We start from the raw sequence: 10054 nt of genomic DNA, 5'->3' as shown, positions 1-10054 counted from the left end.
ACTTGGGGGAAGAGAGGGAGAAAGTGTCTGATACCATGGAGTAGCTGCTGGTATTTATTTATGACCATGTGTGGGTTATAGCCCAAGGTACAGACATTTGGGGTATGAGGAATGTGAAGAAGAGACTTTGAATTGGACAAGCGTGAGGAAAATAGCCAAGGAACTACGGAGTATACTTCTATTACCTGGGGTCACCATAAGCATAAAACTAAGAGCTTCATTTACAGCCCTGTATTTCAATGAGAAAGTGGAAAGAGCACCGGACCAGCAGTCTGGAGAACCAGGTGTTAATCCAAGTCTGTCACTTAATCTCTTCAAACCTTATTATGAGGAAAAAGAGTAGCACTCAATAACTGACGTCTTTTCTTTGATAATTTTATTTCATCACTACCAGATTCAGATAAAGCCAAAGTCTTGCTAACACTCCTTGCCAGTTGAAATGTGGTGACTCTCAAAAACTTGGAAATGTCACCATTCTGGTAAGAAATCTTTTAATGGAAACTTTACATCTTCTAAAATAATTAACATTCAGTACTCAACCTTAGAACATTTTCCAAATTTAGATGAGAAGAGATGAAGCAAGAAAAAAAGGTGTAACCCTATCATACTTTTCCTTTTGGCGTTGAAATAAATATCCAGTTAGGGGATGGGGAAAGTTTTGGTTTCTTTAGTACTGAGTTGGTGGCAGCAAGAGCTAAGTAGGCGGCTGAGCATCTCAGGTGTGGACTTCCCCTAGATGATCCAGCCATCAGGTTCTGCCAAGGTGAGTAGGCCCTTGTGGGGCTTGCATGGCGTGGTCACAGTGGGAGACCCTCTATAAAGGCCTACAAGTACTTAGGGAGGTAAGAGGACACTCCCTCAAGGGCTGAAGCCTGTCTCACCTTTGAGGGAAGTGAGATCACCAGTATCCCTGAGGGATAAGTCCATGTTCTGGTGCCGATCCCTATGCCTTTTGGAACATTTCTCCCTCTGATAAGAAACCTCCTGATAATACTGTGTTTCACTGGAACAACATCATCCTCATCATTAGTAAAATGATTGCTGGTTGTCAACATTGACGGAGAAGGTCCCTGGGGAAGGTCAGCTGTTGCAGGGAAGACTGGCATGCTGGCTCCCAAGGCAAGTGTTCCTTTCCATGATGAAGGCACCAGGGACCAGGGTCAGGCCTTCAGTCTCAGAGATGCAGAAACTCTTGTCAGTGCCTGAAAGAAGCTGAAGAATAATAAGCAGACTGCCAATGTTGTCATTAAAAGGCAAGGTGTCTTTTACGAGGTGAGCATTAGCATCAGCCTGGCAAGTACATTCTTAGACAAACCGCAAGGAAGCCAATTTAACAGAAAGTTGCTTGGCAAGCAACAAGGGTGATGTTTAATGGGGTCAGTGTATAATTACATGATGCATCCATTTCCACCATGTGGTTCTGTCTGCCTCTTGGACCAGAAGGGCTGTTTTTGGGGCCAGGAAGACCCTTCCCTGGACAGTATTCACGCATCCACTGCCAGACTTTGCCTCACTGACTCTTCCTGTGTCACACATTTCCAAACCTCAATGACTCACCGATTCCCTTTCTGATTGACATGGTCTTGCCTTAAACGTGTTGATGTCTTTAATCAAGACAGATTAAAGTGAAGTTTCTTTTTTCTGGAAGATGTGACTGCATGCTGTTTTGACCCATTATATGTGCTCAGCTGGCAAAGGGCTATGTCCCTTCATAGCCTAATTCTTGGGGTCACCCCATTGTTGCCTTCCTCCCATATAACACCTACACTGTAGTGTTGAAATGTCATCATGTTTTATTTCATTTCATTTTTATTTTCTGTGTTCTTTTTCTGTGTTCCACTGATTTTTTTGAGTGGGATTGGTCTGCGAAATGGTATTATTTTTAGCACAAAATGAATCCAGTGAGACAAAATCTTATAACAAATTCAACTGTTTCATTGTATGAAAGCAGGGCAGGTTCTTTACTGATGACAGTTTCTGTTTGAGAAACCAAACTGAGTTCTTCATAAATGATGAACAAATAATATACACATATCATTGTATTTAGGATTATAGTACTGCTAGCCCTAAAAAATGATCAGTGAAGTATTGGCAATGGGAGGTGATAAGTTTTTGTTTCTCCTTTTCATAATAGATTTTGCCTGTCCTGTTAGTGATTTGCACTGCCCGCAGCTACCCAAAACCTCAAGCATAGACAAACTGCTTAAAATTCCAACCTTGGATGAACTGATTCAAAACGGTTAGATTAACCCATACCACACTCCCTGTGCTGACACTAATGAAGAAACAAAAGAGCAAAAGAGTTTACACTTCCCAGGTGTCAATCTTCTATTTGCTTTAATCATTTTATATTTATTTATTGATCCATTCAATTATGTTGGTTTATTCCTACTTAAGTTGTTCCAAAACATTTAAGACAGATGGTAAGAACACAAGATAAAAATCAGGATCAAGAAAAATAAAAATAAATGTTAGATGACAAAGATGGGAGGAGGAATTAGAATTAGAAAGATGTATAGAATGCTAGTTCCTACATAATTATTAAAATGGAGGCCAATGTTCAAGCTGGGCTTCCTGGTGGCAAAAGCATACATGAAATTATAATAGGTACGAAATAATACCGTAAAGAACACCTCCCCAAATAAAGAAAGCTTTTTCTTGGCACTCGAATCTGAAAGAAATTTTTTATTTAGATAAGAAAATCTCGGTGAAAAGGATGACACAATACCACAATACAATCTAACAACATGCAACCCAACAAAATGTGTGTTTTTTTAAGGAATTTTGTTCTTTGTTCAATTTCTTCCATCTACTAATTTTTAAATAATACATCCTCTGTCTATTCATTTGAGGTTAACCTAAATATTTTAATATTTAATAAAATCTAAGTTTAAATCTTTTTACTGCTTCTGAAAAATAGAAGGGGATTATAAGACTAATCAAATTGCTTCCCATGCCACTTTATTTGTTGTTTTAGTTGAGTGTTTTAGTTCTATTTTGCTTTTTAATTCTACAAATTAAACGCTATTATTATTATCATCACCATTGTTTTATATGGCCAGTGTTTACGTGTATTTATTTATAAATGTCTTTGCTCACCATTTCTTCTTGAATTTCAGACTTTCAATTTGGATTCATTTTCTGTGAGCCTCAAGTATATCCTTCAAAATTTTCTTTTGTGAGGATCTATACTCAGTTTTGTCTTAAATGTCTTTTATTTTACTTTTATTCTTAAACGATCTTTTTACTAATTGTGGGATTTGGGATTGATCTTTTTTTTTCTTTGACACATTGAAAATAATATTCTGGCTTCCATTAATGCTGTTGGAAATACTGCTATACCTCTACTTTTTATTCCTTTGAGGTGATTTGTTTTTTATCTTTGGCTACTTTTAAGATAGATCCTCTCTTTGACCTTGTTGTTCTGAACTTCCGCTATAATGTGCCAAGGAATTATTTTATCTGTGCTTATCTGCTTGTGATTTGGCTTATCATCTTTCAACAATTCTGAAAAACTCTCAGCCATTTTTCCTTGGAATATTGTCTCTTTTCCATTCTTCCTCCTATGTTTTTCCAGAGCTCCAATTAGGTATATGGACTTTTTCAAAAACTCTATCTTCTTTTTCTCTTATTATATTTTGAAATCTCATTTCTCTGTACTATATATTTTATATGATTTATTTAGATTTATCTTATACTTCACTAGTTACCTCTTTGTGTCCAGTCTGCTGTTTAATTCCTACATTGATTTTAATTTAAATTATATTTTCCACTTACAGAAGTTCCAGTTCAAATATACTTTTTTTTTTTTTTTTTTTGAGACAGAGTTTTGCTCTTGTCGTCCAGGCTGGAGTGCAATGGCATGATCTCAGCTCACTGCAATCTCTGCCCCCTGGGTTCAATTGATTCTCCTGCCTCAGCTTCCCTAGTAGCTGAGATTAGAGGCACCTGCTACCACACCTGGCTAATTTTTGTATTTTTCGTAGAGATGGGGTTTCACCATGTTGGCCAGGCTGGTCTCAAACTCCTGACTTTAGGTGATCTGCCCACCTTGGCCTTCCAAAGTGCTAGGATTACAGTTGTGAGCCATCGTGCCCAGCCCAAATATACTTATTTTTTAAACGTTTTTTATTTCTTGTCATTATTTTCAAATGTCTGTTTTACTTCTTAAAGCATATTAAATATATTTATTGTATAGTTTACTTCTGATATTTCTAATATCTGCAAGTCTGTGAAAGTGTAATGTTGTTGTCTGCTGTTTCCTCTGGTTCTTACTTGGTGTACCTTTTGCCTAGTATACTTTGTCTTTGTGTGTTGGGAGGGGAGTTCATATTCTTTAGAATGTTATCTGTAGGATTTTTTGAGAACTGGTTAAAGTTGTTGTCCTTCAGAAAGGATTTTCTTTTACTTCGATTCCCTGGGAGGACTACCAGTTCTCTCTTCGATTTTTTTTTTTTTTTCCTGGTCATGCTTTCCACTTCCACTGCATTTCTCACTGGCTCAACTATAGTAGCATGAATTTGGAACTACAAAACCACAAGAAGCAACATCAACTATGAAGTATTATTGATAAAAATATTTAACTTGAATCTAATCATGAGAAATAATTGATCAAATCAAGACTATAGGACAGAATCTAGGACATTCTATAGAGCCTGGATTCTTCAAAAAAGTCATACACACACGTACACTTTATAAGATAACTTAGAAATCAAAAGAAACTACAGAGACGAACAGCCCAATACAAGGCATGTCCTTCATTGACTTCTGGATTTTTTTAAGTCATAAAAGGTATTTGGGAGTCACTAAAGAAAATTAGAATGCAAACTGTATATTAAATGACATTATGGAATTATCATTACTTTTCTTAGGTGAGATAAGGATATTGCAATTATACAAGAGATGTCCTTCATCTAGGAGATGGCTGCTGAAGTATTAAAGGGTAAAGTATCCTGTGCTTATAACTGGCTTTCAAACAGACAAAAAAAAAAAAAAAAAGCCAGTCCAAAATGGCAGTGGCAATGGATATGTATACCCCAAGCAGTACCAACAGCAGTGCTTTGAAGTAAAAAAGTGAAATGCAGTAGCAGCCCTCTGGGCTTGGGATATTGTGGTTAATAACTGTGCCATCTGCAGGAATCACAGCATGGATCTGCATAGAATGTCAAGCTAACCAAGAGTCTGCCACTTCAGAAGCTTGGACCATTGGACGGGGAGCCTGTAACCGGCTTTTCACTTCCACTGCCTCTCTCACTGGCTCAAAACACAACAGCTGTGTCTGTTGGACAACAGACAGTAGGAATTCCAAAAGTATGGGCACCAGAAAAATAATTCTTCCATCAAACTTAACTGTTTTGTGATTCATTTAATGACTTGCCCTTCTGTCACTTGATTATAAATTAGAACTGTGTCTTTTCTGCTTTGTCTTTGCCATTTGCTGTTCTCGCAGCCACATTGTATTCTGTGTCAAAGTCCAGTTGGATTCTAGAGCGAATGCTGTCTCTTGTGTATGTGAAAAAAAGTGAACGTAAATGAAGGGTCCCCTCTTCCAAGGCTGAAAAGCCACCTTTTGAAAGTGAAATGTGCCGGGCGCGGTGGCTCACGCCTGTAATCCCAGCACTTTGGGAGCGGAGACAGGCGGATCACAAGGTCAGGAGATCGAGACCATCCTGGCTAAGATGGTGAAACGTCGTCTCTGCTAAAAATACAAAAAAAATTAGCCGGGTGTAGTGGCAGGAGCCTGTAATCCCAGCTACTCGGGAGGCTGAGGCAGGAGAATGGCATGAACCCGGGAGGCGAAGGTTGCAGTGAGCCGAGATTGCGCCACTGCACTCCAGCCTGGGCAACAGAGTGAGACTCCGTCTCAGAAAACAAAAAACAAACAAACAAAAAAAGAAAGTGATATGTGTGTTCATTAGAGCCAGAGCAGGGTTGTCCTGTGAGTGCATCGCTTAGTCAGAGGACTCCAACCGTACAAGGGGGAATGTGGATCGCTGACCCTGAAAACAGCAGTCAGCCCTGTCTTCCTCTGGTGTGATAGCAGCAGGCAGCTGAATGAGGAAAGAACGTGGGATTCAGAGTCATCAGACCCAGCTCTGAGTCCTGGTTGCATAGCCTGGCTACTGATGGCAATCTCGGGCACGTTGCCTGTCTACCCTGAGCTTTCCTCCTCTATAATGTAGGCTTCTGAGAACTACATGGCATTACATGGGGCACAGAAAGAGGCTTTATAAAATGCAAAACCACTATACAAATGTAAACATTGCTTGCATATGACATGTTGCTTTCTCTTCTTAGCTTAGAAAAATAAATTTTGAAAAATTGTAATATGTAATCTTGGCTGGCAAATGTGTGAACTCAATTTAAAAACTGATGTCACCTAAAATTGAATTAACACAAGAGTTCAAGTTTCCCTTACTACCACTACCTCATCACAACTTGTTAAAATGTTTTGGGCCACAGAAGGAATTGCCAGTTCTAGTACTAATTTGGTAGCTATAGAGAATCTTCAACCGAGAAACAGTTTTGTTGCAGTGGTTCTCGAAATATGGTACCTGAGACCATTTCAGGGGGTTCATGAAGTTCTCCCTCCAACTGCAAGTCTATGTGAAACTAGTTTTTCTTCATATACTTTAACCAAAGCAGTGCATCAAATGAAGAAGCAGACTTGAGAATCCAACTGTCTTCCACTGTCAGACATAAAAGAGATTTGCAAAAAGGTAAAACAATGCTAGTCTTATCACTAAATTTTTTTGTTTTGAAAAATAGTTGATTTTAATAAAAGTATGTTAATAAGTGAAAAAACATATTATCTATACGCAGACACATACACACATATGTATAGGCATATGAGATAAAGTAGTGACTCCAAGAGCACTGTTTATAGTACTTTGTTTCTTAGAGACAGGGTCTCTGTCATCCAGGCTGGAGTGCAGTGGTACAATCATAGCTCACTATAGCCTCAAACTCCCAGACTGAAGGGATCTTTGTATCTCAGCCTCTACATGAGCCACTATATCCAGCTTAGATTTTTGTATTTTTTTGTAGACATGGGGTCTGTGTTTTGTATATTTTGTAAGGACGGGGCCTATGTTGCCCTGACTGGTCTTGAACACCTGGCGTCAAAGAATCCTCTTCCCTCAGCCTCCCAAAGTACGAGGATTACAGGCGTGAGCAGCTGCACTTGGCCTCATTGTACTTTTCTTTCAACTTTTTTGTAGGCTCAAAATTTCCACAAATTTTTAAATTTTGTGGGAAAGTGTAAAAACAAATCGGAAAATCACATGAATTCCCCTAGAGGTGTTCTCCTCTACTCCACAGCCAAAATCAGGAGAGGCAAGTTTCTTGTTCTCTCCTTTTGGGAGGAGGGTTTATGTCTAAGCTACCCTACACTGAGGGTGCGACTCCTGATGTCTCAGTTTTCTATGAAAGGTTTCCTACTGGGCTTTTCACCCTAGGATGTCTTTTTCTTAATCTCTTCAACCCATGACACTGATACAACAGAAGTTTAAGGTCCCAGGTTTTATCAGACACTTTCGGGGTAAAATCTAGCTTTGGCACTCGCTTTCCCTCTCAGGACTCAGGCTTTCACTTTATATTTGGTCTCTATACGTTTCTTGCTTTCTTGCCAGCTCAATAATTCATTTAATTTTAAAATTTCTACCACAAGTTTTTAGTTATTTTCACTGGGAGGATCATTCAGGGTATGTCATCACATTACACTACTAGAAACGGAAGTCTCAATGCAACAGCATTTTAAATGGAAGTTAAATTGCAATCACGTTTCTTCCAATTCTTGCAGAGATTCAAATAGTAGTTACAGCCACAAGCAAGAGATTCAAATAGTGGTTACAACCACAAGCAAGTTTTGAAAAAAAGATTCTTTACCATAATACTGTAAAAAAGCTGGTGGCCCTAAGGCAATAAATCCAGCATGTTCACCTTTCAATTACTCAGTTGAAAATACAGTTGTCTCAACACAAAAAAGTGGTCTATCAAACCAATCTTTCCTCCTAATTTGTGCAGCTCATTTATTCAAATTATTGTGAATTCAGAATTCTACATTCTGTACAAAAAAAAGTATGAAGATAGGCCAGATCATGAGAAAACACCTTCTCAAAAGTCATAAATACGTTCATAACAATGTGGAAATAGCCCTGTTGACAAGTGCAGTACATCTCTTTTTTCATGCTTTTTAATTTGCAAGGACATTTTTATATAAGAAGCAGGTTTCTAAAGCCAATGTCATTCATGGTTTCCTTTTTAGCGTAGTGGGCTTGGGATCCTCAGGACTAGGCTACTGCCTGAGGATGGTCCACTCCCCTTTACTCAAGCCTCCCCTTAAGATTTAGGATAGACCTTTCCCCTGGATAGCTGAGTAGGTGATCATCAGTTTCCTCAGTTGCAAGAACACCAGCCTCAATGATTTATTAAAGAAAAATAAAGCAAAAAGTAAACAGACATGATCCTGCAAAAAACAAATCTCAGAATTATAACATCACATGATAACCCAGTCCCTGATTATCACAGAATAATTATTCCCGAGTGTCACTTACAGGTTGTAGATGCTGGATATTTTTATCCTGAGACCTTGTTTGGCCTGAACCAGCCCTTGAACTCTATTTGTCTCATCTCTACGTTGGACAATATACCTAGCTGTACCTGCACATACACATGTGAGATATATCATATCTCTATATAAAGTAACACAGACTCCACCTGAGTTTGGAGCGCAGTATTTGCGCTAGGTTACAAAAGCAGCTGAAATCACTCGTTCTACTTGTAGTCAGGGCAATTAAAATTTACTCTAAGTCCTGCTGTATTTTCCTTCCTTTTACAAGAGGGTTAGGTGCCCCTTCCCTAACAGAGTATGCTCTACTTGTTCAAAGATTGTCAACAATAACCTACAGTTTCCCTGTTTCCTCTTTTTTAAGCTTTGGGTGATAATAGATTAACAAACTCAGTTACAAATGGAAACATCTGAACTCCACTGTCTTAATTCATTTAGTGTTGCTGTAACAGAATATCCAAGACTGGGTAGTTTATTTTAAAAGAAAGAGAGAGGTCTATTTGGCTTATGATTGTGGTGGCTGAAAAGTTCAAGTTTGGGCATCCTCATGTGGTGATGGCCTAAAGCTGCTTCAACTCACGGTGGAAAGCAAAAGGGGAGCTGGTGTGTGCAAAGAGATCACATGGTGCGAGGGGAAGCAAGAGAGAAACCAAGGAGCCAGGGCGCAGGCTCTTTCTCACAACCCGCCCCATTCTAATCCATCCCACGAGAGTAAGAACTCACTCACCTTTGCGGGAGGGCATTAATCTATTCCTGAGGAATCCATCCCCAGGATTCACACACCTCTCACTAGGGCCCACCTCCCCACACCACCACAAAGAGGATCAAATTTCAACATGAATGTGGGTGGGACAAACCATATCCAAACCGTAGCACCCACAAAAATAAAGACAATAATGAGGAAACCACTATGTGCCAGGCAATGGGTTAAGTGTTTATATTCATCCTCCAACTAAGAACAGTACTATTGGCTTTTCCACTCACCTGAAAACAGGTCCCATTAGCATCCTCATCTTATGAATGACCACTCTAAGGAACAGAACCATTAAATGGCTTCCCAAGGTCATATAGTCATGGAGCCAGTATTAAAGGCTGTTGCACTCCTAACCAGGACACTACCCCTTCTTGTTTTTACCGGCCGCTCTCGGACATATTTCAAGATCATGCATCCTGGGAATCAGTTTCAGGTCCCTGAAGTCAGAAGCCCAATGCTGTTCATTGAGAGCCATGATATGTCACGCACCACCCTAGAGCTGGTTCTTAACCCATAAGGTAGCTATCATTCCCATTTCCCAGTGAGGAAAGTAAGACACCACTCCTTTATCCCTCCAAGAGCGTACGGGACTTCCCCAAGGCCACACAGCTAGTAAGTGGCTGGGCCAGGTTTCAAACCCAGGTGTGGCTCCACCGTGCTACCTCTCCAGATCGTACATAACATTAGGAGTCCTTCACAGGACAGGGCTGTATCATGATGTATTATGCTGG

At 39.5% G+C, this 10054-nt stretch overlaps 1 pseudogene; it reads left to right on the top strand.

The window, feature by feature from the left end:
• Nucleotides 1-5009: 5009 nt before the first annotated feature.
• On the top strand, nt 5010-5392 carry LOC116470276 (RING-box protein 1-like; annotated as a pseudogene).
• The last annotated feature ends 4662 nt before the right edge of the window (nt 5393-10054 follow it).

This window comes from Hylobates moloch, unplaced genomic scaffold, assembly GCF_009828535.3.
Source record: "Hylobates moloch isolate HMO894 unplaced genomic scaffold, HMol_V3 SCAFFOLD_6, whole genome shotgun sequence".
Classification (NCBI taxonomy): Eukaryota; Metazoa; Chordata; class Mammalia; order Primates; family Hylobatidae; genus Hylobates; species Hylobates moloch.
This window is presented reverse-complemented; position numbering and strand designations above follow the sequence as displayed.